Consider the following 6,334-nt stretch of genomic DNA (forward strand, 5'->3'; position numbering starts at 1 on the left):
TCCATCACTGGCCTCCAACCACCCGCAGCCTTCTTCACTAAGGATAAGAGACTGAAGAAGCCTAGTGACTCCTTGTCTGCCTTTTGCAGGGCCCCCTTCCACAGCATTTTCTCAACCCCCTCTTCCAGTGCTCTCCTCCATAGCTGGCCCTTCAGCTGGAGGAGGGGACATCCCACCCTTTGATGAGAAAGGGAAGGTTGCCTTGGAAGAGGATAGGGTAACATTCCCTCAGGAAGGATCGGCCCCGACAGTGTTGCGAGAGGCAAACCCCCACCAATGAATCCTGAAGGGACGGGACACCTCTCTTCTTATCTCCTCCTGGAGAAACGGCCTTGGCGGGGTCTGGCCTGATGGAGGGTCTCTTGCAGGAGGAGACGGCTAAGGGACCCCTCGAGGAAGACCATATTGCTGATGTTCATCCACTCATCGAAGATTCTGCCCAAGGCAGTGCAGACTGGGACTGGAACGAAGGTCTAGGTGGGAATCTTTGGGGCAGTAACTGATCGGTTTCCTGGTGGTGGCCATAAGAAGAACAGAGTCTTGGTTGGAGAGTTCCTGAGAATACGGGCTCCCTGTCTGGAATCTTCTTGGGCAGCCAAGTCAGGATGGAGTCTCTGTGGCGTGCATTTCAGTTCATCCACTGAGTAAGGGCCTGGGAAAAGAGGAAGCAGACTGCCTTGCCCCCTGACTGCAAAAACTCCAGCAGCTGGTCTCTCACGATATCTGTCTTGATGTAGTGGATGGAGAAAGATGAGACGGACCCGGTCCAGGTGTCCAACCAGTAGGCTATGTGTGAGAGCGACTGAGCCATGGCCTGCATCGAGAGGGCCTTCTGACCACAGACCAAGAGTCCCCTGATAACAGCTTGTGCATTAAAATGCCAGAGGCCAACTCTGCTAGGTTATCCTCAACTGGAAAGTGACCCTGACGAGATAACAGCCCCACCCCCCCACCCACGGAGAGTAGAAACACCTCTGGTGGCCCTTCAGGGAGGAAAAAACTAGAGGATGCTCTGGGATCTGAAGGAGCTCTTAGGGCCCTAAACCACTTCATCCATGCTAGCAACGGCCCTGGAGACTAGTATAAACCTGGGAATAGAGAGAGGGGTGGGGTTTGCCTTCCTGCAGGGTCTCCACAAACATCTCCACCTCCGAGTTGCCTTGCATGTGGGGCAGAAGGACGGGAATAGGAGACTAACATGACTCCTCATCGGGGCAATGATACGCCTTGGTCCAGCGACGATTTTGAAGAGTCCCAGTCCAAGGACAGGACCCTCGCCCGGTCCGAAGAATGGCAAGGATGGGAACCTGAAGATTGAGGAGGCGAAGCAAGGCTGCTGCTCTTGTCCAATCTCAGTGAGGTGGAACGGCAATGACAGGAGGCCCCAGCCGACGACGAACGATGATCCACGCTGGAGCCCGTGGACCAAACGTTGTGAAGGTCGTCACTCGGCTTCGAGGGTAGGTCTACTCTGGAGCGAAGGAGAGTGTTATGAGTGATCCTCTTCAAGGCGACTTGGACCTGATGGTCATGAGTGGGAGAGATCCTGCTGGTCCCATGGGAACACTGGGGGCCACACTGCTCGCTGGGGGCCCTGCTCTATTACCGCTTGATTCTACCTGGAGGCGACCTACTCCTGCGGGCGTGTCTCGAGGAAGATCTACAGCTACTCATGTCGCTGAGACTGGTCCTGGACAGATGGCACTTGAAAGGTGAGACTACCTCTACAGACAGTGACCTGGACCTTGTCTTTTCCGGCCACGGTCCTCCATCCAATCCCAAAATGGAGAAGAGAGGTCCCCTGATCTCTGGGCTGCTTAGAGAAGTTTCTTCTTAATATTTATTGCAAAATTATGTAAAGTTTTTATCCGTTGCATTATGGGATTCTTTGCTGTTTTCAATTTTTTTTTTTTTTTTTTACCTCTTGCAAAATTAGGCAAGTTTTATCAGTTGCATAACGGGATTGTTCCCTGCTTACGTGTCTTTTAATATTTATTATAAAATTAGGTAAAGTTTTTGTTAGTTGCATAACCAAATTCTTTGCTGCTTACAGAAGGTCTTTTATTATTTTTCACAAAATTAGGTAAAGTTTTTAATAGTTGTATTACGGGATTCTTTGCTGCTTACAGGTCTTTTAATATTTCTTTCAAAATTAGGTTAAATTTCTATAAGTTGCTGTAAGAGATTCTTTGCTGCTTCCAGAAGGTCTTTTAATATTTCTTCCAAATTTACGTAAATCTTTTATCAGTTGCATCGCCAGATTCTATGCCGCTTATAAAAGATCTTTTAATATTGCTTGCAAAATTAGGTATGTTTTTATCAGCAGCGTTACAGGATTCTTTCCTATTTACAAAAGGTCTTTTAATATTTCTTGAGAGTTACCTAAGATTTTATCAGTTGCATTACAGGATTCTTCGCTGCTTACAGGTCTTTTAATATTTATTGGAAAATTAGATAGTTTTTATCAGTTTCATTACAGGAATCTTTGATGCTTACTAGTCATTTAATAAATCTTGCAAAATTAGTTAATTTTTTTTATCAGTAGCATTAAGGGATTCTTTGCTGCTTACAGATCTTTTAATATTTCTTGCATATTAAGGTAAAGTTTTTATCAGTTGCATTACAGGATTCTTTGCTGCTTACAGGTCTTTCAATATTGCTCGCAAAATTAGGTAAAGTTTTTATCAGATGCATTACGGGATTCTTTCTTGCTTGCAAGTCTTTTTATATTTCTTATAAAATTAGGTCAAGTTTTTACCAGTCGTATTACGAGATTCTTTGCTGTTTACAGAAGGTCTCCTAATATTTATTGCAAAATTAGCTAAAGTTTGTATTAGTTGCATTACGGGATTCTTCGCTGCTTAGGAAGGCCTTTTACTATTTCTTGGTGAAGTTTGGTGAAGTTTTTATTAGTAGGATTACAGGATTCTTTGCTGCTTACAGAAGGTTGTTTAATACCTCTTACAAAATTAGGTAAACTTTTTAACAGTTGCATTACGGGATTCTTCGCAGCTTACAGTATGTCGTTTAATAGTTCTAAGTAAAGTTTTATCAGTAGCCTTACGGAAATCTTCGCTGCTTACAGGTCTTTCAATATTCCTTGCCAAATTAGGTACGGTTTTTATCAGTTCCATTAGTTAACTTTTTAGCAGTAGCATTACGGGATTCTTTTCTGCTTACAGGTTTTTAATATTTCTTGCAAAATTAAGTAAAGTTTTTATCAGTTGCATTACGAGATTCTTCGCTCCTTACAGACCTTTTAATATTTTTTTTGCAAAATTAGGTAAAGTTGGGTTACCGGATTCTTTGTTGCTTACAGAAGGTCTTTTAATATTACTCGCAAAATTAGGTAAAATTTTTATCAGTTGCATCAAGGGATTCTTCACAGGTTACGGAAGGTCTTTTAATATTTCTTGTAAAACTAGGTAATGTTTTTTATCAGTTGCATTACAGGATTCTTTGTTGTATACAGGTCTTCTATTATTTCTTGAAAAATCAGTTAACTTTTTATCAGTAGCGTTACAGGATTCTTTGCTGCTTAAAGGTCTTTTAATATTCCTTATACTTTAAGTAAAGTTTTTGTCAGTACCATTACGGGATTCCTTGTTGCTTACAGAAGCGATTTAATATTTAGTGTAAAATTAGGTAATGTTTTTATCAGTTGCATAACAGGATTCTCCGCTGCTTACGGAAGGTCTTTTAATACTTCTTGCAAGATTAGTTAAGGTTTTTATCAATTGCATTACCGTATTCTTTGTCGCTTACAGAAGGTTTTTTAATTTTTTCATTTTTTTTTTTTTTTTTTTGTAAAATTAGGTAAAATGATGATCAGTAGAATTAAGAGATTCTTTGCTGCTTGTAGAAGATTTTTGGTTCTTTTGCCAGACAGTACTACATTGCATCTCTCTGGTTACGGCTCATGCCTACACATACACCGAATAGTATAGCCTATTCTTTCCACCTTCTCCTCTGTCATCATACACCTAACGACACTGAGAATACCAAAATATTTTTCTTTGCTGAAGGGGTTAACTACTGCACTAAAATTGTTCAGTGGCTACTTTCCTTTTTGTAAGGGTAGAAGAGACTCTTCAGCTATGGTCAGCAGCTCTTCTAGGAGAAGGACACTCCAAAAGTCAAACCATTGTTCTTTAGTCTTGGGTAGTGCCATCGCCTTTGTACTATGGCCTTCCACTGTCTTTGGGTAGAGTTCTCTGGCTTAAGGGTGCACTCAGGCCCACTTTTCTATCATATTTTTCTACCCCCTTTAAAAAAAAAAAAAAAAAAAAAGATTTTATGTCTATATATGACAGATGTATTTTAATGTCGTTACTGCTATTAAAATATTTCCTTTTTATCGTTCATTACTTCTCTTGTAGTTTATTTATTTCCCATGTTTCCTTTCGTCACTGGGCTATTTTCCTTGTTGGAGCCCTTGGGCTTATGGCATCCTCATTTTCACACTAAGGTTATAGCTTAGCTTGTAATAATAATAATAATAATAATAATAATAATAATAATAATAATAATAATAATAATATAAAATTTCTTGAAAAATTAGGTAAAGTTTTTATCAACAGTATTATGGAATTCTTCTCTGATTACTTAAGGCCATTTAATATTTGTTGCAAAATTAGGCAAAGTTTTCATACGCTTCTTCATAGGCTTCTTCGCTGCTTACACAAAGTAGTTTACTTTTCATTGCTAAATTAGGTAGTTTCTATCAGTACGGGATTCTATGCTGGTTATACAAGGTCACTTAATATTTGTTACAGAGCTAGGTCAAGCTTTACAGTAGCATTACGGTATTATTTGCTGCTTACACAAAGTTGTTTAAAATTAGGCAAAGTTTTTATCAGTAGCATTAAGGGTTTCTTCGCTGCTTACACTAGGCCGTTAAATATTTGTTGCTAAATTAAGTAAAGTTTGAAATACTTTTATCATGGTCATGTCATGAGAAGAGATGAACAGTATATTGGGATCCAGAAGGAGAAAGAGACCAAAGCGAAGGTGGGTAGACTGCATTAAGGATGACCTTCGATCAAAGGGATTAACCGGTGATGAGGTGTGGGACAAAGGTAGATGGAGAAAGCTGACCAGAAATATTGGCCCCACATCACATAGAAGTGGGAAAAGATGTATACGAAGAAGAAGAATTATTCATATCACATTTCGGGCAAATCTGAAGCGTTGCATCCTTTTTGTACTGTGAGTGCAAGGTGAAAAAAGGTATAAAAACACTACCTTGTGTAAAACCTGATATAGATCATGGGTGATTTTCTTAGGTGGAACTCTAAAATCACGAATGATTTCCGTAGGATATGAGAGGGATATAAACACCTTAAGCATGACAGTATGTATTAGTTTGCAAGAGAAACGAAGAAATAGCTTGTTGATGAACGAAGACTATATAAAAATATTGATAATTATATCAATACATGAATAAAGTTAATATCTTACACATAAACGCACGCAAAAAACTCCTATGCTGAAGTTGGAAGGAATAATTAAGGGATAGAGAATGTGATGGTTGTCGAGGGTCTTGGCGAAGTTGCAAATAAAAAATGGAAAACATTTCATAAGTTCCTGTTCAGCAAACAATCTTGTCACTGGAGGTACTCTTTTTCAGCACAAGGACGTCAACAAATATACAGGGACTTCACCATGTGACAATTAAAAAAAACCAAATACGTTACATACCCCTTAATAAAGAGAGAAAGAGGACCCTGAGAAACTAATAGGAGACTGGAGAAAAAGATTGATGAAAGGGTGAGCGATGAACATGCAAGATTTCGAAAAAGTAGAAGTTACACTGACCGAATTTCCACTTTGAGACATATTGTACAGCAATGCGTAGAATATAGAAATCCACTTTTGATGGTATTTGTGGACTATGAAAAAGCCTTTGATGGTGTACACCGGCCAATTTTGTGGAGAGTCCTGCGTTATTATGGAATTCCTCTTAAATATGTGAATTTGATTAAGTCTGTTCATGACCATAACATTTGATTAAGTCTGTCCATGACTATAGGAAGTGCAAAGTTAGTTTCATTTAGTTTCATTTATAATCCTGTCTTGCCATTTAACTCACAGTATATATATATATATATATATATATATATATATATATATATATATATATATATATATATATATATATATATATATATATATATATATATTGGATGAATAGTCAGAGTGTGTCTAAATAAATAAAAAGGTTGCGGTAAATGTTATTCAAAACCACCAGATGGCAATTTCCGCACCCCATCTCTCTCTCTCTCTCTCTCTCTCTCTCTCTCTCTCTCTCTCTCTCTCTCTCTCTCAAACTAAA

The 6,334-nt window shown here is 39.1% G+C and overlaps 1 pseudogene; it reads left to right on the plus strand.

Moving 5' to 3' along the window:
- The first annotated feature begins 350 nt into the window (after positions 1 to 350).
- LOC137623583 (uncharacterized) overlaps positions 351 to 6,334 on the plus strand; it is a 14,474-nt pseudogene continuing 8,490 nt past the window's right edge.

The sequence above is a fragment of the Palaemon carinicauda genome, chromosome 30 (assembly GCF_036898095.1).
Source record: "Palaemon carinicauda isolate YSFRI2023 chromosome 30, ASM3689809v2, whole genome shotgun sequence".
NCBI lineage: Eukaryota > Metazoa > Arthropoda > Malacostraca > Decapoda > Palaemonidae > Palaemon > Palaemon carinicauda.